Source organism: Dendrobates tinctorius, unplaced genomic scaffold (assembly GCF_039654945.1).
Source record: "Dendrobates tinctorius isolate UK_male_01 unplaced genomic scaffold, ASM3965494v1 ptg000237l, whole genome shotgun sequence".
NCBI classification, from domain to species: Eukaryota; Metazoa; Chordata; class Amphibia; order Anura; family Dendrobatidae; genus Dendrobates; species Dendrobates tinctorius.
In genome coordinates, this window is record NW_027361904.1 from 653,477 (window position 1) to 675,715 (window position 22,239).

General features: G+C 60.3%; 2 protein-coding genes across 3 annotated transcripts in view; both read right to left on the reverse strand.

The window, feature by feature from the left end:
* LOC141060489 (gastrula zinc finger protein XlCGF66.1-like) overlaps positions 1-13,668 on the reverse strand; it is a 25,729-nt gene extending 12,061 nt beyond the window's left edge. For both annotated transcript variants that reach the window (XM_073556751.1, XM_073556752.1), the window contains exon 1: positions 13,583-13,668. The gene's annotated coding sequence lies outside the window, so the exon portion shown is untranslated. The remainder of the gene's footprint in view (positions 1-13,582) is intronic.
* LOC141060491 (uncharacterized) overlaps positions 1-22,239 on the reverse strand; it is a 108,238-nt gene that overhangs the window by 15,095 nt on the left and 70,904 nt on the right. The gene's annotated exons all lie outside the window — the stretch shown is intronic.

A 22,239-nucleotide genomic window follows, 5' to 3' on the forward strand; every position in this document is an offset into this window, starting at 1 on the left:
GTCATAGGGATGAAGGTACAGGATCCCTCAGGAGCCACACTGAGGCCATGTCATAGGGAGGAAGGTTCAGGGGCCACACTGAGGGAATGTCATAGGGGGAAAGGTACAGGAGCTCTGAGGGGCCACACTGAGGCCATGTCATGGGGAGGAAGGTACAGGTGCCCTGAGGGGCCACAATGAGGCCATGTCATAGGGGGAAGGTATAGGAGCCCGGAGGGGCCATACTGAGGCCATGTCATAGGGAGGAAGGAACAGGAGCCCTGAGGGGCCACACTGAGGCCATGTCATAGGGAGGAAGTTACATGAGCCCCGAGGGGCCACACTGAGGCCATGTCATAGGGAGGAAGGAACAGGAGCCCGGTGGGGCCACACTGAGGCCATGTGATAGGAATGAAGGTAAAGGAGCACTGAGGGACCACACTGAGAACATGTCATAGGGAGGAAGGTACAGGAGCCCTGAGGGGCCACACTGAGGCCATGTCATAGGGAGGAAGGTATAGGATAGTCCTGAGGGGCCACACTGAAGGCATGTCATAGGGAGGAAGGTACAGGAGCCCTGAGGGGCCACACTGAGGCCATGTCATAGGGAGGAAGGTATAGGAGAGCCCTGAGGGGCCACACTGAAGGCATGTCATAGGGAGGAAGGTACAGGAGCCCTGAGGGGCCACACTGAAGTCATGTCATTGGAAGGAAGGTCCATGAGCCCTGAGCGGCCACACTGAGGCCATGTCATAGGGAAGAAGGTACAGGAGTCCTGAGGGAGCCACACTGAGGCCATGTCATAGGGAGGAACGTACAGGAGCCCGGTGGGGCCACACTGAGGTCATGTCTTAGGGAGGAAGGTGCAGGAGCCCTCAGGGGCCACATTGAGGCCATGTGATAGGAATGAAGGTAAAGGAGCACTGAGGGACCACACTGAGAACATGTCATAGGGAGGAAGGTACAGGAGCCCTGAGGGGCCACACTGAGGCCATGTCATAGGGAGGAAGGTATAGGAGAGTCCTGAGGGGCCACACTGAAGGCATGTCATAGGGAGGAAGGTACAGGAGCCCTGAGGGGCCACACTGAGGCCATGTCATAAGGAGGAAGGTACAGGAGCCCTGAGAGGCCACACTGAGGCCATGTCATAGGGAGGAAAGTACAGGAGCTTGGAGGGGCCACACTGAGGCCATGTCATAGGGAGGAAGGTACAGGAGCCCTGAGGGGCCACACTGAGGTCATGTCATAGGGAAGAAGGTACAGGAGTCCTGAGGGGCCACACTGAGGTCATGTCATAGGGAAGAAGGTACAGGAGTCCTGAGGGGGCCACACTGAGGCCATGTCATAGGGAGGAAGGTACAGGAGCACTGAGGGACCACATTGAGAACATGTCATAGGGAGGAAGGTAAAGGAGCCCTGAGGGGCCACACTGAGGCCATGTCATAGGGAGGAAGGTATAGGAGAGTCCTGAGGGGCCACACTGAAGGCATGTCATAGGGAGGAAGGTACAGGAGAGTACTGAGGGGCCACACTGAGGCCATGTCATAGGGAGGAAGGTACAGGAGAGCCCTGAGGGGCCAACTGAGGCCATGTCACAGGGAAGAAGGTACAGGAGAGCCCTGAGGGGCCACATTGAGGCTATGTCATAGGAAGGAAGGTACAGGAGCCCGGAGGGGCCAACTGTGGCCATGTCATGGGGAGGAAGGTACAGGAGCCCTGAGGGGGCACACTGAGGCCTTGTCATGGGGAGGAAGGTACAGGAGCCCTGAGGGGGCACACTGAGGCCAAGTCATAGGAAGGAAGGTACAGGAGCCCTGAGGGGCCACACTGAGGCCATGTCATAGGGAGGAAGGTACAGGAGCCCTGTGGGACCACAATAAGGCCATGTCATAGGGAGGAACGTACAGGAGCCCTGAGGGGCCACACTGAGGCCATGTCATAGGGAGGAAAGTACAGGAGCTTGGAGGGGCCACACTGAGGCCATGTCATAGGGAGGAAGATATAGGAGCCCGGAGGGGCCATACTGAGGCCATGTCATAGGGAGGAAGGAACAGGAGCCGAGGGGCCACAGTGAGGCAATGTCATAGGGAGGAAGTTACACGAGCCCTGAGCGGCCACACTGAGGCCATGTCATAGGGAAGAAGGTACAGGAGTCCTGAGGGGGCCACACTGAGGCCATGTCATAGGGAGGAACGTACAGGAGCCCGGTGGGGTCACACTGAGGTCATGTCTTAGGGAGGAAGGTGCAGGAGCCCTCAGGGGCCACATTGAGGCCATGTGATAGGAATGAAGGTAAAGGAGCACTGAGGGACCACACAGAGAACATGTCATAGGGAGGAAGGTACAGGAGCCCTGAGGGGCCACACTGAGGCCATGTCATAGGGAGGAAGGTATAGGAGAGTCCTGAGGGGCCACACTGAAGGCATGTCATAGGGAGGAAGGTACAGGAGCCCTGAGGGGCCACACTGAGGCCATGTCATAGGGAGGAAGGTATAGGAGAGCCCTGAGGGGCCACATTGAAGGCATGTCATAGGGAGGAAGGTACAGGAGCCCTGAGGGGCCACACTGAAGTCATGTCATTGGAAGGAAGGTCCATGAGCCGTGCGCGGCCACACTGAGGCCATGTCATAGGGAAGAAGGTACAGGAGTCCTGAGGGGGCCACACTGAGGCCATGTCATAGGGAGGAACGTACAGGAGCCCGGTGGGGCCACACTGAGGTCATGTCTTAGGGAGGAAGGTGCAGGAGCCCTCAGGGGGCCACACTGAGGCCATGTCATAGGGAGGAAGGTACAGGAGCCCTGAGGGGCCACACTGAGGCCATGTCATAGGGAGGAAGGTATAGCAGAGTCCTGAGGGGCCACACTGAAGGCATGTCATAGGGAGGAAGGTACAGGAGAGTACTGAGGGGCCACACTGAGGCCATGTCATAGGGAGGAAGGTACAGGAGCCCTGAGGGGCTACACTGAGGCCATGTCATAGGGAGGAAGGTACAGGAGCCCTGAGGGGCCAACTGAGGCCATGTCACAGGGAAGAAGGTACAGGAGAGCCCTGAGGGGCCACATTGAGGCCATGTCATAGGAAGGAAGATACAGGAGCCCGGAGGGGCCAACTGTGGCCATGTCATGGGGAGGAAGGTACAGGAGCCCTGAGGGGGCACACTGAGGCCTTGTCATGGGGAGGAAGGTACAGGAGCCCTGAGGGGGCACACTGAGGCCATGTCATGGGGAGGAAGGTACAGGAGCCCGGAGGGGCCAACTGTGGCCATGTCATGGGGAGGAAGGTACAGGAGCCCTGAGGGGGCACACTGAGGCCATGTCATGGGGAGGAAGGTACAGGAGCCCTGAGGGGGCACACTGAGGCCAAGTCATAGGAAGGAAGGTACAGGAGCCCTGAGGGGCCACACTGAGGCCATGTCATAGGGAGGAAGGTACAGGAGCCCTGAGGGGCCACACTGAAGTCATGTCATTGGAAGGAAGGTCCATGAGCCGTGCGCGGCCACACTGAGGCCATGTCATAGGGAAGAAGGTACAGGAGTCCTGAGGGGGCCACACTGAGGCCATGTCATAGGGGGGAACGTACAGGAGCCCGGTGGGGCCACACTGAGGTCATGTCTTAGGGAGGAAGGTGCAGGAGCCCTCAGGGGGCCACACTGAGGCCATGTCATAGGGAGGAAGGTACAGGAGCCCTGAGGGGCCACACTGAGGTCACGTCATAGGGAAGAAGGTACAGGAGTCCTGAGGGGGCCACACTGAGGCCATGTCATAGGGAGGAAGGTACAGGAGCACTGAGGGACCACATTGAGAACATGTCATAGGGAGGAAGGTACAGGAGCCCTGAGGGGCCACACTGAGGCCATGTCATAGGGAGGAAGGTATAGGAGAGTCCTGAGGGGCCACACTGAAGGCATGTCATAGGGAGGAAGGTACAGGAGAGTACTGAGGGGCCACACTGAGGCCATGTCATAGGGAGGAAGGTACAGGAGCCCTGAGGGGCTACACTGAGGCCATGTCATAGGGAGGAAGGTACAGGAGCCCTGAGGGGCCAACTGAGGCCATGTCACAGGGAAGAAGGTACAGGAGAGCCCTGAGGGGCCACATTGAGGCCATGTCATAGGAAGGAAGGTACAGGAGCCCGGAGGGGCCAACTGTGGCCATGTCATGGGGAGGAAGGTACAGGAGCCCTGAGGGGGCAAACTGAGGCCTTGTCATGGGGAGGAAGGTACAGGAGCCCTGAGGGGGCACACTGAGGCCATGTCATGGGGAGGAAGGTACAGGAGCCCGGAGGGGCCAACTGTGGCCATGTCATGGGGAGGAAGGTACAGGAGCCCTGAGGGGGCACACTGAGGCCATGTCATGGGGAGGAAGGTACAGGAGCCCTGAGGGGGCACACTGAGGCCAAGTCATAGGAAGGAAGGTACAGGAGCCCTGAGGGGCCACACTGAGGCCATGTCATAGGGAGGAAGGTACAGGAGCCCTGTGGGGCCACAATAAGGCCATGTCATAGGGAGGAACGTACAGGAGCCCTGAGGGGCCACACTGAGGCCATGTCATAGGGAGGAAAGTACAGGAGCTTGGAGGGGCCACACTGAGGCCATGTCATAGGGAGGAACGTACAGGAGCCCGGTGGGGTCACACTGAGGTCATGTCTTAGGGAGGAAGGTGCAGGAGCCCTCAGGGGCCACATTGAGGCCATGTGATAGGAATGAAGGTAAAGGAGCACTGAGGGACCACACTGAGAACATGTCATAGGGAGGAAGGTACAGGAGCCCTGAGGGGCCACACTGAGGCCATGTCATAGGGAGGAAGGTATAGGAGAGTCCTGAGGGGCCACACTGAAGGCATGTCATAGGGAGGAAGGTACAGGAGCCCTGAGGGGCCACACTGAGGCCATGTCATAGGGAGGAAGGTATAGGAGAGCCCTGAGGGGCCACATTGAAGGCATGTCATAGGGAGGAAGGTACAGGAGCCCTGAGGGGCCACACTGAAGTCATGTCATTGGAAGGAAGGTCCATGAGCCGTGCGCGGCCACACTGAGGCCATGTCATAGGGAAGAAGGTACAGGAGTCCTGAGGGGGCCACACTGAGGCCATGTCATAGGGAGGAACGTACAGGAGCCCGGTGGGGCCACACTGAGGTCATGTCTTAGGGAGGAAGGTGCAGGAGCCCTCAGGGGGCCACACTGAGGCCATGTCATAGGGAGGAAGGTACAGGAGCCCTGAGGGGCCACACTGAGGTCACGTCATAGGGAAGAAGGTACAGGAGTCCTGAGGGGGCCACACTGAGGCCATGTCATAGGGAGGAAGGTACAGGAGCACTGAGGGACCACATTGAGAACATGTCATAGGGAGGAAGGTACAGGAGCCCTGAGGGGCCACACTGAGGCCATGTCATAGGGAGGAAGGTATAGGAGAGTCCTGAGGGGCCACACTGAAGGCATGTCATGGGGAGGAAGGTACAGGAGAGTACTGAGGGGCCACACTGAGGCCATGTCATAGGGAGGAAGGTACAGGAGCCCTGAGGGGCTACACTGAGGCCATGTCATAGGGAGGAAGGTACAGGAGCCCTGAGGGGCCAACTGAGGCCATGTCACAGGGAAGAAGGTACAGGAGAGCCCTGAGGGGCCACATTGAGGCCATGTCATAGGAAGGAAGGTACAGGAGCCCGGAGGGGCCAACTGTGGCCATGTCATGGGGAGGAAGGTACAGGAGCCCTGAGGGGGCACACTGAGGCCTTGTCATGGGGAGGAAGGTACAGGAGCCCTGAGGGGGCACACTGAGGCCATGTCATGGGGAGGAAGGTACAGGAGCCCGGAGGGGCCAACTGTGGCCATGTCATGGGGAGGAAGGTACAGGAGCCCTGAGGGGGCACACTGAGGCCATGTCATGGGGAGGAAGGTACAGGAGCCCTGAGGGGGCACACTGAGGCCAAGTCATAGGAAGGAAGGTACAGGAGCCCTGAGGGGCCACACTGAGGCCATGTCATAGGGAGGAAGGTACAGGAGCCCTGTGGGGCCACAATAAGGCCATGTCATAGGGAGGAACGAACAGGAGCCCTGAGGGGCCACACTGAGGCCATGTCATAGGGAGGAAAGTACAGGAGCTTGGAGGGGCCACACTGAGACCATGTCATAGGGAGGAAGATATAGGAGCCCGGAGGGGCCATACTGAGGCCATGTCATAGGGAGGAAGGAACAGGAGCCCTGAGGGGCCACAGTGAGGCCATGTCATAGGGAGGAAGTTACACGAGCCCTGAGCGGCCACACTGAGGCCATGTCACAGGGAAGAAGGTACAGGAGTCCTGAGGGAGCCACACTGAGGCCATGTCATAGGGAGGAACTTACAGGAGCCCGGTGGGGCCACACTGAGGTCATGTCTTAGGGAGGAAGGTGCAGGAGCCCTCAGGGGCCACATTGAGGCCATGTGATAGGAATGAAGGTAAAGGAGCACTGAGGGACCACACTGAGAACTTGTCATAGGGAGGAAGGTACAGGAGCCCTGAGGGGCCACACTGAGGCCATGTCATAGGGAGGAAGGTATAGGAGAGTCCTGAGGGGCCACACTGAAGGCATGTCATAGGGAGGAAGGTACAGGAGCCCTGAGGGGCCACACTGAGGCCATGTCATAGGGAGGAAGGTACAGGAGCCCTGAGAGGCCACACTGAGGCCATGTCATAGGGAGGAAAGTACAGGAGCTTGGAGGGGCCACACTGAGGCCATGTCATAGGGAGGAAGGTACAGGAGCCCTGAGGGGCCACACTGAGGTCATGTCATAGGGAAGAAGGTACAGGAGTCCTGAGGGGGCCACACTGAGGCCATGTCATAGGGAGGAAGGTACAGGAGCACTGAGGGACCACATTGAGAACATGTCATAGGGAGGAAGGTACAGGAGCCCTGAGGGGCCACACTGAGGCCATGTCATAGGGAGGAAGGTATAGGAGAGTCCTGAGGGGCCACACTGAAGGCATGTCATAGGGAGGAAGGTACAGGATAGTACTGAGGGGCCACACTGAGGCCATGTCATAGGGAGGAAGGTACAGGAGAGCCCTGAGGGGCTACACTGAGGCCATGTCATAGGGAGGAAGGTACAGGAGCCCTGAGGGGCCAACTGAGGCCATGTCACAGGGAAGAAGGTACAGGAGAGCCCTGAGGGGCCACATTGAGGCCATGTCATAGGAAGGAAGGTACAGGAGCCCGGAGGAGCCAACTGTGGCCATGTCATGGGGAGGAAGGTACAGGAGCCCTGAGGGGGCACACTGAGGCCTTGTCATGGGGAGGAAGGTACAGGAGCCCTGAGGTGGCACACTGAGGCCAAGTCATAGGAAGGAAGGTACAGGAGCCCTGAGGGGCCACACTGAGGCCAAGTCATAGGAAGGAAGGTACAGGAGCCCTGAGGGGCCACAATAAGGCCATGTCATAGGGAGGAACGTACAGGAGCCCTGAGGGGCCACACTGAGGCCATGTCATATGGAGGAAAGTACAGGAGCTTGGAGGGGCCACACTGAGGCCATGTCATAGGGAGGAAGATATTGGAGCCCGGAGGGGCCATACTGAGGCCATGTCATAGGGAGGAAGGAACAGGAGCCCTGAGGGGCCACAGTGAGGCCATGTCATAGGGAGGAAGTTACACGAGCCCTGAGCGGCCACACTGAGACCACGTCATAGGGAAGAAGGTACAGGAGTCCTGAGGGGGCCACACTGAGGCCATGTCATAGGGAGGAACGTACAGGAGCCCGGTGGGGTCACACTGAGGTCATGTCTTAGGGAGGAAGGTGCAGGAGCCCTCAGGGGCCACATTGAGGCCATGTGATAGGAATGAAGGTAAAGGAGCACTGAGGGACCACACTGAGAACATGTCATAGGGAGGAAGGTACAGGAGCCCTGAGGGGCCATACTGAGGCCATGTCATAGGGAGGAAGGTATAGGAGAGTCCTGAGGGGCCACACTGAAGGCATGTCATAGGGAGGAAGGTACAGGAGCCCTGAGGGGCCACACTGAGGCCATGTCATAGGGAGGAAGGTATAGGAGAGCCCTGAGGGGCCACATTGAAGGCATGTCATAGGGAGGAAGGTACAGGAGCCCTGAGGGGCCACACTGAAGTCATGTCATTGGAAGGAAGGTCCATGAGCCCTGAGCGGCCACACTGAGGCCATGTCATAGGGAAGAAGGTACAGGAGTCCTGAGGGGGCCACACTGAGGCCATGTCATAGGGAGGAACGTACAGGAGCCCGGTGGGGCCACACTGAGGTCATGTCTTAGGGAGGAAGGTGCAGGAGCCCTCAGGGGGCCACACTGAGGCCATGTCATAGGGAGGAACGTACAGGAGCTCGGTGGGGCCACACTGAGGCCATGTCATAGGGAGGAAAGTACAGGAGCTTGGAGGGGCCACACTGAGGCCATGTCATAGGGAGGAAGGTACAGGAGCCCTGAGGGGCCACACAGAGGTCATGTCATAGGGAAGAAGGTACAGGAGTCCTGAGGGGGCCACACTGAGGCAATGTCATAGGGAGGAAGGTACAGGAGCACTGAGGGACCACATTGAGAACATGTCATAGGGAGGAAGGTACAGGAGCCCTGAGGGGCCACACTGAGGCCATGTCATAGGGAGGAAGGTATAGGAGAGTCCTGAGGGGCCACACTGAGGCCATGTCATAGGGAGGAAGGTACAGGAGAGTACTGAGGGGCCACACTGAGGCCATGTCATAGGGAGGAAGGTACAGGAGAGCCCTGAGGGGCCACACTGAGGCCATGTCATAGGGAGGAAGGTACAGGAGAGCCCTGAGGGGCCACACTGAGGCCATGTCATAGGGAGGAAGGTACAGGAGCCCTGAGGGGCCAACTGAGGCAATGTCACAGGGAAGAAGGTACAGGAGAGCCCTGAGGGGCCACATTGAGGCCATGTCATAGGAAGGAAGGTACAGGAGCCCGGAGGGGCAAACTGTGGCCATGTCATGGGGAGGAAGGTACAGGAGCCCTGAGGGGGCACACTGAGGCCATGTCATGGGGAGGAAGGTACAGGAGCCCTGAGGGGGCACACTGAGGCCAAGTCATAGGAAGGAAGGTACAGGAGCCCTCAGGGGCCACACTGAGGCCATGTCATAGGGAGGAAGGTACAGGAGCCCTGTGGGGCCACAATAAGGCCATGTCATAGGGAGGAAAGTACAGGAGCTTGGAGGTGCCACACTGAGGCCATGTCATAGGGAGGAACGTACAGGAGCCCTGAGGGGCCACACTGAGGCCATGTCATAGGGAGGAAAGTACAGGAGCTTGGAGGGGCCACACTGAGGCCATGTCATAGGGAGGAAGATATAGGAGCCCGGAGGGGCCATACTGAGGCCATGTCATAGGGAGGAAGTTACACGAGCCCTGAGCGGCCACGTCATAGGGAAGAAGGTACAGGAGTCCTGAGGGGGCCACACTGAGGCCATGTCATAGGGAGGAACGTACAGGAGCCCGGTGGGGTCACACTGAGGTCAAGTCTTAGGGAGGAAGGTGCAGGAGCCCTCAGGGGCCACATTGAGGCCATGTGATAGGAATGAAGGTAAAGGAGCACTGAGGGACCACAGTGAGAACATGTCATAGGGAGGAAGGTACAGGAGCCCTGAGGGGCCACACTGAGGCCATGTCATAGGGAGGAAGGTATAGGAGAGTCCTGAGGGGCCACACTGAAGGCATGTCATAGGAAGGAAGGTACAGGAGCCCTGAGGGGCCACACTGAGGCCATGTCATAGGGAGGAAAGTACAGGAGCTTGGAGGGGCCACACTGAGGCCATGTCATAGGGAGGAAGATATAGGAGCCCGGAGGGGCCATACTGAGGCCATGTCATAGGGAGGAAGGAACAGGAGCCCTGAGGGGCCACATTGAGGCCATGTCATAGGGAGGAAGTTACACGAGCCCTGAGTGGCCACGTCATAGGGAAGAAGGTACAGGAGTCCTGAGGGGGCCACACTGAGGCCATGTCATAGGGAGGAACGTACAGGAGCCCGGTGGGGTCACACTGAGGTCAAGTCTTAGGGAGGAAGGTGCAGGAGCCCTCAGGGGCCACATTGAGGCCATGTGATAGGAATGAAGGTAAAGGAGCACTGAGGGACCACAGTGAGAACATGTCATAGGGAGGAAGGTACAGGAGCCCTGAGGGGCCACACTGAGGCCATGTCATAGGGAGGAAGGTATAGGAGAGTCCTGAGGGGCCACACTGAAGGCATGTCATAGGAAGGAAGGTACAGGAGCCCTGAGGGGCCACACTGAGGCCATGTCATAGGGAGGAAGGTACAGGAGCCCTGTGGGGCCACAATAAGGCCACGTCATAGGGAGGAACGTACAGGAGCCCTGAGGGGCCACACTGAGGCCATGTCATAGGGAGGAAGGTACAGGAGCCCTGAGGGGCCACACTGAGGTCATGTCATAGGGAAGAAGGTACAGGAGTCCTGAGGGGGCCACACTAAGGCCATGTCATAGGGAGGAAGGTACAGGAGTCTTGAGGGGCCACACTGAAGTCATGTCATTGGGAGGAAGGTCCAGGAGCCCTGAGCGGCCACACTGAGGCCATGTCATAGGGAGGAAGGTACAGGAGCCTGGAGATGCCACAGTGTGGCCACGTCATAGGGATGAACGTACAGGATCCCTCAGGAGCCACACTGAGGCCATGTCATAGGAAGGAAGGTACAGGAGCCCGGAGGGGCCAATTGTGGCCATGTCATGGGGAGGAAGGTACAGGAGCCCTGAGGGGGCACACTGAGGCCAAGTCATAGGAAGGAAGGTACAGGAGCCCTGAGGGGCCACACTGAGGCCATGTCATAGGGAGGAAGGTACAGGAGCCCTGAGGGGGCACACTGAGGCCAAGTCATAGGAAGGAAGGTACAGGAGCCCTGAGGGGCCACACTGAGGCCATGTCATGGGGAGGAAGGTACAGGAGCCCTGAGGGGGCACACTGAGGCCAAGTCATAGGAAGGAAGGTACAGGAGCCCTGAGGGGCCACACTGAGGCCATGTCATAGGGAGGAAGGTACAGGAGCCCTGTGGGGCCACAATAAGGCCATGTCATAGGGAGGGACGTACAGGAGCCCTGAGGGGCCACACTGAGGCCATGTCATAGGGAGGAAAGTACAGGAGCTTGGAGGGGCCACACTGAGGCCATGTCATAGGGAGGAAGGTATAGGAGCCCGGAGGGGCCATACTGAGGCCATGTCATAGGGAGGAAGGTACAGGAGCTCTGAGGGGCCACAGTGAGGCCATGTCATAGGGAGGAAGTTACACGAGCCCTGAGGGGGCACACTGAGGCCAAGTCATAGGAAGGAAGGTACAGGAGCCCTGAGGGGCCACACTGAGGCCATGTCATAGGGAGGAAGGTACAGGAGCCCTGTGGGGCCACAATAAGGCCATGTCATAGGGAGGAACGTACAGGAGCCGTGAGGGGCCACACTGAGGCCATGTCATAGGGAGGAAAGTACAGGAGCTTGGAGGGGCCACACTGAGGCCATGTCATAGGGAGGAAGGTATAGGAGCCCGGAGGGGCCATACTGAGGCCATGTCATAGGGAGGAAGGAACAGGAGCTCTGAGGGGCCACAGTGAGGCCATGTCATAGGGAGGAAGGAACAGGAGCCCGATAGGGCCACACTGAGGCCACGTTTTAGGGAGGTAGGTACAGGAGCCCTCAGGGGCCACATTGAGGCCATGTGATAGGAATGAAGGTAAAGGAGCACTGAGGGACCACAGTGAGAACATGTCATAGGGAGGAAGGTACAGGAGCTCTGAGGGGCCACACTGAGGCCATGTCATAAAGAGGAAGGTATAGGAGAGTCCTGAGGGGCCACACTGAGGCCATGTCATAGGGAGGAAGGTACAGGAGCCCTGAGGGGCCACACTGAAGCCATTTCATAGGAAGGAAGGTACAGGAGCCCTGAGGGGCCACACTGACGCCATGTCATAGGGAGGAAGGTACAGGAGCCCTGTGGGGCCACACTGAAGCCATTTCATAGGAAGGAAGGTACAGGAGCCCTGAGGGGCCACACTGAAGCCATTTCATAGGAAGGAAGGTACAGGAGCCCTGAGGGGCCACACTGACGCCATGTCATAGGGAGGAAGGTACAGGAGCCCTGAGGGGCCACACTGACGCCATGTCATAGGGAGGAAGGTACAGGAGCCCTGAGGGGCCACACTGAGGCCATGTCATAGGGAGGAAGGTACAGGAGCCCTGAGGGGCCACACTGAGGCCATGTCATAGGGAGGAAGGTACAGGAGCCCTGAGGGGCCACACTGACGCCATGTCATAGGGAGGAAGGTACAGGAGCCCTGAGGGGCCACACTGACGCCATGTCATAGGGAGGAAGGTACAGGAGCCCTGAGGGGCCACACTGAGGCCATGTCATAGGGAGGAAGGTACAGGAGCCCTGAGGGGCCACACTGACGCCATGTCATAGGGAGGAAGGTACAGGAGCCCTGAGGGGCCACACTGAGGCCATGTCATAGTGAGGAAGATACAGGAGAGCCCTGAGGGGCCACACTGAGGCCATGTCATAGGGAGGAAGGTGCAGGAGCCCTGAGGGGCCACACTGAGGCCATGTCATAGGGAGGAAGGTACAGGAGAGTCCTGAGGGGCCACACTGAGGCCATGTCATAGGGAGGAAGGTACAGGAGAGTCCTGAGGGGCCACACTGAGGCCATGTCATAGGGAGGAAGGTACAGGAGCCCTGAGGGGCCACACTGAGGCCATGTCATAGGGAGGAAGGTACAGGAGCCCTGAGGGGCCACACTGACGCCATGTCATAGGGAGGAAGGTACAGGAGCCCTGAGGGGCCACACTGAGGCCATGTCATAGGGAGGAAGGTGCAGGAGCCCTGAGGGGCCACACTGAGGCCATGTCATAGGGAGGAAGGTACAGGAGAGTCCTGAGGGGCCACACTGAGGCCATGTCATAGGGAGGAAGGTACAGGAGCCCTGAGGGGCCACACTGAGGCCATGTCATAGGGAGGAAGGTGCAGGAGCCCGGAGGGGCCACACTGAGGCCATGTCATAGGGAGGAAGGTGCAGGAGCCCTGAGGGGCCACACTGAGGCCATGTCATAGGGAGGAAGGTGCAGGAGCCCTGAGGGGCCACACTGAGGCCATGTCATAGGGAGGAAGGTACAGGAGTCCTGAGGGGCCACACTGAGGCCATGTCATAGGGAGGAAGGTACAGGAGAGTCCTGGAGGCCACACTGAGGCAATGTTATAGGGAGGAAGGTACAGGAGCCCTGAGGGGCCACACTGAGGCCATGTCATAGGGAGGAAGGTACAGGAGAGTCCTGGAGGCCACACTGAGGCAATGTTATAGGGAGGAAGGTACAGGAGAGTCCTGGGGGCTGGAGACTGAATACAGCAGCGGTCATGTGACATCAGATGTAACCACACAGATAATAACAACTACAACTCCTCCCATCATCAGCCGCATAAAGGGTTAATCCTCCCCAATAACAGGAGGAGGGCGCCATCTGCAGGGAGTCTGTATGTTCTCCCCGTGTTTCCTCCCGCGCTCCAGAGACTGATGGGGAATTAGATTGTGATAATGTCTGTACAGCGCTGAGGAATATGGTGGCGCCATAGAAGCGAGTGACAGGAACACACACATACCTCCACCTGCAGAGCGGCCGTGTGCGGACAGGACCTGCGTGACGTCACAGTCACATGATGGGGGCGGAGCTCCAGGTGTCACAGTGTCTGGAGGACTCTGCTGTGCTGGATGATGTCTAGTATTATAGAGAAGGATGGAGCGGAGCCGCGTGTGTAATGTGTGCGGAGCGGAGCCGCGTGTGTAATGTGTGCGGAGCGGAGCCGCGTGTGTAATGTGCGCGGAGCGGAGCCTCGTGTGTAATGTGTGCGGAGCGGAGCCGCGTGTGTAATGTGCGCGGAGCGGAGCCTCGTGTGTAATGTGCGCGGAGCGGAGCCGCGTGTGTAATGTGTGCGGAGCGGAGCCGCGTGTGTAATGTGTGAGGAGCGGAGCCGCGTGTGTAATGTGCGGAGCGGAGCCGCGTGTGTAATGTGTGAGGAGCGGAGCCTCGTGTGTAATGTGTGCGGAGCGGAGCCGCGTGTGTAATTTGTGCGGAGCGGAGCCGCGTGTGTAATGTGCGCGGAGCGGAGCCTCGTGTGTAATGTGTGCGGAGCGGAGCCGCGTGTGTAATGTGCGCGGAGCGGAGCCGCGTGTGTAATGTGTGCGGAGCGGAGCCGCGTGTGTAATGTGCGCGGAGCGGAGCCGCGTGTGTAATGTGTGCGGAGCGGAGCCGCGTGTGTAATGTGTGAGGAGCGGAGCCGCGTGTGTAATGTGTGCGGAGCGGAGCCGCGTGCGTAATGTGAGCGGAGCGGAGCCGCGTGTGTAATGTGCGGAGCGGAGCCGCGTGTGTAATGTGCGAAGCGGAAACGCGTGTGTAATGTGTGGAGCGGAGCCGCGTGTGTAATGTGCGCGGAGCGGAGCCGCGTGTGTAATGTGTGAGGAGCGGAGCCTCGTGTGTAATGTGCGCGGAGCGGAGCCGCGTGTGTAATGTGTGAGGAGCGGAGCCGCGTGTGTAATGTGCGCGGAGCGGAGCCGCGTGTGTAATGTGCGCGGAGCGGAGCCGCGTGTGTAATGTGTGAGGAGCGGAGCCTCGTGTGTAATGTGCGCGGAGCGGAGCCTCGTGTGTAATGTGCGCGGAGCGGAGCCGCGTGTGTAATGTGTGCGGAGCGGAGCCGTGTGTGTAATGTGCGTGGAGCGGAGCCGCGTGTGTAATGTGTGCGGAGCGGAGCCAAGTGTGTAAAGTGCGCGGAGCGGAGCCGCGTGTGTAATGTGCGCGGAGCGGAGCCGCGTGTGTAATGTGTGAGGAGCGGAGCCTCGTGTGTAATGTGCGCGGAGCGGAGCCTCGTGTGTAATGTGCGCGGAGCGGAGCCTCGTGTGTAATGTGCGCGGAGCGGAGCCGCGTGTGTAATGTGTGAGGAGCGGAGCCTCGTGTGTAATGTGCGCGGAGCGGAGCCGCGTGTGTAATGTGCGCGGAGCGGAGCCGTGTGTGTAATGTGCATGGAGCGGAGCCGCGTGTGTAATGTGTGCGGAGCGGAGCCAAGTGTGTAATGTGCGCGGAGCGGAGCTGCGTGTGTAATGTGTGCGGAGCGGAGCCGCATGTGTAATGTGCGCGGAGCGGAGCCGCGTGTGTAATGTGTGCGGAGCGGAGCCACGTGTGTAATGTGCGTGGAGCGGAGCCGTGTGTGTAATGTGCGCGGAGCGGAGCCGCGTGTGTAATGTGTGCGGAGCGGAGCCGCGTGTGTAATGTGCGCGGAGCTGCGTGTGTAATGTGTGCGGAGCGGAGCCTCGTGTGTAATGTGCGCGGAGCGGAGCCGCGTGTGTAATGTGTGAGGAGCGGAGCCTCGTGTGTAATGTGCGCGGAGCGGAGCCGCGTGTGTAATGTGTGCGGAGCGGAGCCGCGTGTGTAATGTGTGCGGAGCCGTGTGTGTAATGTGCGCGGAGCGGAGCCAAGTGTGTAAAGTGCGCGGAGCGGAGCCGCGTGTGTAATGTGTGCGGAGCGGAGCCAAGTGTGTAATGTGTGCGGAGCGGAGCCAAGTGTGTAATGTGCGCGGAGCGGAGCCGCGTGTGTAATGTGCGCGGAGCGGAGCCTCGTGTGTAATGTGCGCGGAGCGGAGCCGCGTGTGTAATGTGTGCGGAGCGGAGCCGCGTGTGTAATGTGTGAGGAGCGGAGCCGCGTGTGTAATGTGCGGAGCGGAGCCGCGTGTGTAATGTGCGAAGCGGAGCCGCGTGTGTAATGTGTGAGGAGCGGAGCCGCGTGTGTAATGTGCGGAGCGGAGCCGCGTGTGTAATGTGCGCGGAGCGGAGCCGCGTGTGTAATGTGTGAGGAGCGGAGCCTCGTGTGTAATGTGTGCGGAGCGGAGCCGCGTGTGTAATGTGTGCGGAGCGGAGCCGCGTGTGTAATGTGCGCGGAGCGGAGCCTCGTGTGTAATGTGTGCGGAGCGGAGCCGCGTGTGTAATGTGCGCGGAGCGGAGCCTCGTGTGTAATGTGTGCGGAGCGGAGCCGCGTGTGTAATGTGCGCGGAGCGGAGCCGCGTGTGTAATGTGTGCGGAGCGGAGCCGCGTGTGTAATGTGTGAGGAGCGGAGCCGCGTGTGTAATGTGCGCGGAGCGGAGCCGCGTGTGTAATGTGTGCGGAGCGGAGCCGCGTGTGTAATGTGTGAGGAGCGGAGCCGCGTGCGTAATGTGAGCGGAGCGGAGCCGCGTGTGTAATGTGCGGAGCGGAGCCGCGTGTGTAATGTGCGAAGCGGAAACGCGTGTGTAATGTGTGGAGCGGAGCCGCGTGTGTAATGTGCGCGGAGCGGAGCCGCGTGTGTAATGTGTGAGGAGCGGAGCCTCGTGTGTAATGTGCGCGGAGCGGAGCCGCGTGTGTAATGTGTGAGGAGCGGAGCCGCGTGTGTAATGTGCGCGGAGCGGAGCCGCGTGTGTAATGTGCGCGGAGCGGAGCCGCGTGTGTAATGTGTGAGGAGCGGAGCCTCGTGTGTAATGTGCGCGGAGCGGAGCCTCGTGTGTAATGTGCGCGGAGCGGAGCCGCGTGTGTAATGTGTGCGGAGCGGAGCCGTGTGTGTAATGTGCATGGAGCGGAGCCGCGTGTGTAATGTGTGCGGAGCGGAGCCAAGTGTGTAAAGTGCGCGGAGCGGAGCCGCGTGTGTAATGTGCGCGGAGCGGAGCCGCGTGTGTAATGTGTGAGGAGCGGAGCCTCGTGTGTAATGTGCGCGGAGCGGAGCCTCGTGTGTAATGTGCGCGGAGCGGAGCCGCGTGTGTAATGTGTGAGGAGCGGAGCCTCGTGTGTAATGTGTGCGGAGCGGAGCCGCGTGTGTAATGTGTGCGGAGCGGAGCCGCGTGTGTAATGTGCGCGGAGCGGAGCCGCGTGTGTAATGTGTGCGGAGCGGAGCCGCGTGTGTAATGTGTGAGGAGCGGAGCCGCGTGTGTAATGTGTGCGGAGCGGAGCCGCGTGCGTAATGTGAGCGGAGCGGAGCCGCGTGTGTAATGTGCGGAGCGGAGCCGCGTGTGTAATGTGCGAAGCGGAAACGCGTGTGTAATGTGTGGAGCGGAGCCGCGTGTGTAATGTGCGCGGAGCGGAGCCGCGTGTGTAATGTGTGAGGAGCGGAGCCTCGTGTGTAATGTGCGCGGAGCGGAGCCGCGTGTGTAATGTGTGAGGAGCGGAGCCGCGTGTGTAATGTGCGCGGAGCGGAGCCGCGTGTGTAATGTGCGCGGAGCGGAGCCGCGTGTGTAATGTGTGAGGAGCGGAGCCTCGTGTGTAATGTGCGCGGAGCGGAGCCTCGTGTGTAATGTGCGCGGAGCGGAGCCGCGTGTGTAATGTGTGCGGAGCGGAGCCGTGTGTGTAATGTGCGTGGAGCGGAGCCGCGTGTGTAATGTGTGCGGAGCGGAGCCAAGTGTGTAAAGTGCGCGGAGCGGAGCCGCGTGTGTAATGTGCGCGGAGCGGAGCCGCGTGTGTAATGTGTGAGGAGCGGAGCCTCGTGTGTAATGTGCGCGGAGCGGAGCCTCGTGTGTAATGTGCGCGGAGCGGAGCCTCGTGTGTAATGTGCGCGGAGCGGAGCCGCGTGTGTAATGTGTGAGGAGCGGAGCCTCGTGTGTAATGTGCGCGGAGCGGAGCCGCGTGTGTAATGTGCGCGGAGCGGAGCCGCGTGTGTAATGTGTGAGGAGCGGAGCCTCGTGTGTAATGTGCGCGGAGCGGAGCCTCGTGTGTAATGTGCGCGGAGCGGAGCCTCGTGTGTAATGTGCGCGGAGCGGAGCCGCGTGTGTAATGTGTGAGGAGCGGAGCCTCGTGTGTAATGTGCGCGGAGCGGAGCCGCGTGTGTAATGTGCGCGGAGCGGAGCCGTGTGTGTAATGTGCATGGAGCGGAGCCGCGTGTGTAATGTGTGCGGAGCGGAGCCAAGTGTGTAATGTGCGCGGAGCGGAGCTGCGTGTGTAATGTGTGCGGAGCGGAGCCGCATGTGTAATGTGCGCGGAGCGGAGCCGCGTGTGTAATGTGTGCGGAGCGGAGCCACGTGTGTAATGTGCGTGGAGCGGAGCCTCGTGTGTAATGTGCGCGGAGCGGAGCCGCGTGTGTAATGTGTGCGGAGCGGAGCCGTGTGTGTAATGTGCATGGAGCGGAGCCGCGTGTGTAATGTGTGCGGAGCGGAGCCAAGTGTGTAAAGTGCGCGGAGCGGAGCCGCGTGTGTAATGTGCGCGGAGCGGAGCCGCGTGTGTAATGTGTGAGGAGCGGAGCCTCGTGTGTAATGTGCGCGGAGCGGAGCCTCGTGTGTAATGTGCGCGGAGCGGAGCCGCGTGTGTAATGTGTGAGGAGCGGAGCCTCGTGTGTAATGTGTGCGGAGCGGAGCCGCGTGTGTAATGTGCGCGGAGCGGAGCCGCGTGTGTAATGTGTGCGGAGCGGAGCCGCGTGTGTAATGTGCGCGGAGCGGAGCCGCGTGTGTAATGTGTGCGGAGCGGAGCCGCGTGTGTAATGTGTGAGGAGCGGAGCCGCGTGTGTAATGTGTGCGGAGCGGAGCCGCGTGCGTAATGTGAGCGGAGCGGAGCCGCGTGTGTAATGTGCGGAGCGGAGCCGCGTGTGTAATGTGCGAAGCGGAAACGCGTGTGTAATGTGTGGAGCGGAGCCGCGTGTGTAATGTGCGCGGAGCGGAGCCGCGTGTGTAATGTGTGAGGAGCGGAGCCTCGTGTGTAATGTGCGCGGAGCGGAGCCGCGTGTGTAATGTGTGAGGAGCGGAGCCGCGTGTGTAATGTGCGCGGAGCGGAGCCGCGTGTGTAATGTGCGCGGAGCGGAGCCGCGTGTGTAATGTGTGAGGAGCGGAGCCTCGTGTGTAATGTGCGCGGAGCGGAGCCTCGTGTGTAATGTGCGCGGAGCGGAGCCGCGTGTGTAATGTGTGCGGAGCGGAGCCGTGTGTGTAATGTGCGTGGAGCGGAGCCGCGTGTGTAATGTGTGCGGAGCGGAGCCAAGTGTGTAAAGTGCGCGGAGCGGAGCCGCGTGTGTAATGTGCGCGGAGCGGAGCCGCGTGTGTAATGTGTGAGGAGCGGAGCCTCGTGTGTAATGTGCGCGGAGCGGAGCCTCGTGTGTAATGTGCGCGGAGCGGAGCCTCGTGTGTAATGTGCGCGGAGCGGAGCCGCGTGTGTAATGTGTGAGGAGCGGAGCCTCGTGTGTAATGTGCGCGGAGCGGAGCCGCGTGTGTAATGTGCGCGGAGCGGAGCCGTGTGTGTAATGTGCATGGAGCGGAGCCGCGTGTGTAATGTGTGCGGAGCGGAGCCAAGTGTGTAATGTGCGCGGAGCGGAGCTGCGTGTGTAATGTGTGCGGAGCGGAGCCGCATGTGTAATGTGCGCGGAGCGGAGCCGCGTGTGTAATGTGTGCGGAGCGGAGCCACGTGTGTAATGTGCGTGGAGCGGAGCCGTGTGTGTAATGTGCGCGGAGCGGAGCCGCGTGTGTAATGTGTGCGGAGCGGAGCCGCGTGTGTAATGTGCGCGGAGCTGCGTGTGTAATGTGTGCGGAGCGGAGCCTCGTGTGTAATGTGCGCGGAGCGGAGCCGCGTGTGTAATGTGTGAGGAGCGGAGCCTCGTGTGTAATGTGCGCGGAGCGGAGCCGCGTGTGTAATGTGTGCGGAGCGGAGCCGCGTGTGTAATGTGTGCGGAGCCGTGTGTGTAATGTGCGCGGAGCGGAGCCAAGTGTGTAAAGTGCGCGGAGCGGAGCCGCGTGTGTAATGTGTGCGGAGCGGAGCCAAGTGTGTAATGTGTGCGGAGCGGAGCCAAGTGTGTAATGTGCGCGGAGCGGAGCCGCGTGTGTAATGTGTGCGGAGCGGAGCCAAGTGTGTAATGTGCGCGGAGCGGAGCCAAGTGTGTAATGTGCGCGGGGCGGAGCCACGTGTGTAATGTGTGCGGAGCGGAGCCGCGTGTGTAATGTGTGCGGAGCGGAGCCAAGTGTGTAATGTGCGCGGAGCGGAGCCACGTGTGTAATGTGTGCGGAGCGGAGCCGTGTGTGTAATGTGTGCGGAGCGGAGCCGAGTGTGTAATGTGCGCGGAGCGGAGCCGCGTGTGTAATGTGTGCGGAGTGGAGCCAAGTGTGTAATGTGCGCGGAGCGGAGCCGAGTGTGTAATGTGCGCGGAGCGGAGCCGCGTGTGTAATGTGCGCGGAGCGGAGCCGCGTGTGTAATGTGTGCGGAGCGGAGCCGCGTGTGTAATGTGTGCGGAGCGGAGCCAAGTGTGTAATGTGCGCGGAGCGGAGCCGCGTGTGTAATGTGCGCGGGGCGGAGCCACGTGTGTAATGTGTGCGGAGCGGAGCCGCGTGTGTAATGTGTGCGGAGCGGAGCCAAGTGTGTAATGTGCGCGGAGCGGAGCCACGTGTGTAATGTGTGCGGAGCGGAGCCGTGTGTGTAATGTGCGCGGAGCGGAGCCAAGTGTGTAAAGTGCGCGGAGCGGAGCCGCGTGTGTAATGTGTGCGGAGCGGAGCCAAGTGTGTAATGTGTGCGGAGCGGAGCCAAGTGTGTAATGTGCGTGGAGCGGAGCCGCGTGTGTAATGTGTGCGGAGCGGAGCCAAGTGTGTAATGTGCGCGGAGCGGAGCCAAGTGTGTAATGTGCGCGGAGCGGAGCCACGTGTGTAATGTGCGCGGAGCGGAGCCGCGTGTGTAATGTGTGCGGAGCGGAGCCGCGTGTGTAATGTGTGCGGAGCGGAGCCGCGTGTGTAATGTGCGCGGAGCGGAGCCGCGTGTGTAATGTGTGAGGAGCGGAGCCGCGTGTGTAATGTGAGCGGAGCGGAGCCTCGTGTGTAATGTGCGCGGAGCGGAGCCGCGTGTGTAATGTGCGCGGAGCGGAGCCGCGTGTGTAATGTGTGCGGAGCGGAGCCGCGTGTGTAATGTGCGCGGAGCGGAGCCGCGTGTGTAATGTGCGCGGAGCGGAGCCGTGTGTGTAATGTGCACGGAGCGGAGCCAAGTGTGTAATGTGCGCGGAGCGGAGCCAAGTGTGTAAAGTGCGCGGAGCGGAGCCGCGTGTGTAATGTGTGCGGAGCGGAGCCAAGTGTGTAATGTGCGCGGAGCGGAGCCGCGTGTGTAATGTGTGCGGAGCGGAGCCAAGTGTGTAATGTGCGCGGAGCGGAGCCAAGTGTGTAATGTGCGCGGAGCGGAGCCAAGTGTGTAATGTGCGCGGAGCGGAGCCGCGTGTGTAATGTGTGCGGAGCGGAGCCACGTGTGTAATTGCGCAGAGCGGAGCCGCGTGTGTAATGTGTGCGGAGCGGAGCCAAGTGTGTAATGTGCGCGGAGCGGAGCCGCGTGTGTAATGTGTGCGGAGTGGAGCCGTGTGTGTAATGTGCACGGAGCGGAGCCTCGTGTGTAATGTGCGCGGAGCGGAGCCAAGTGTGTAAAGTGTGCGGAGCGGAGCCGCGTGTGTAATGTGTGCGGAGCGGAGCCGCGTGTGTAATGTGTGCGGAGCGGAGCCAAGTGTGTAATGTGCGCAGAGCGGAGCCAAGTGTGTAATGTGCGTGGAGCGGAGCCGCATGTGTAATGTGTGCGGAGCGGAGCCACGTGTGTAATGTGTGCGGAGCAGAGCCTCGTGTGTAATGTGTGCGGAGCGGAGCCACGTGTGTAATGTGTGCGGAGCGGAGCCGCGTGTGTAATGTGCGCGGAGCGGAGCCGCGTGTGTAATGTGCGCGGAGCGGAGCCGTGTGTGTAATGTGCACGGAGCGGAGCCAAGTGTGTAATGTGCGCGGAGCGGAGCCGCGTGTGTAATGTGCGCGGGGCGGAGCCACGTGTGTAATGTGTGCGGAGCGGAGCCGCGTGTGTAATGTGTGCGGAGCGGAGCCAAGTGTGTAATGTGCGCGGAGCGGAGCCACGTGTGTAATGTGTGCAGAGCGGAGCCGTGTGTGTAATGTGTGCGGAGCGGAGCCGAGTGTGTAATGTGCGCGGAGCGGAGCCGCGTGTGTAATGTGTGCGGAGTGGAGCCAAGTGTGTAATGTGCGCGGAGCGGAGCCGAGTGTGTAATGTGCGCGGAGCGGAGCCGCGTGTGTAATGTGCGCGGAGCGGAGCCGCGTGTGTAATGTGTGCGGAGCGGAGCCGCGTGTGTAATGTGTGCGGAGCGGAGCCAAGTGTGTAATGTGCGCGGAGCGGAGCCGCGTGTGTAATGTGCGCGGGGCGGAGCCACGTGTGTAATGTGTGCGGAGCGGAGCCGCGTGTGTAATGTGTGCGGAGCGGAGCCAAGTGTGTAATGTGCGCGGAGCGGAGCCACGTGTGTAATGTGTGCGGAGCG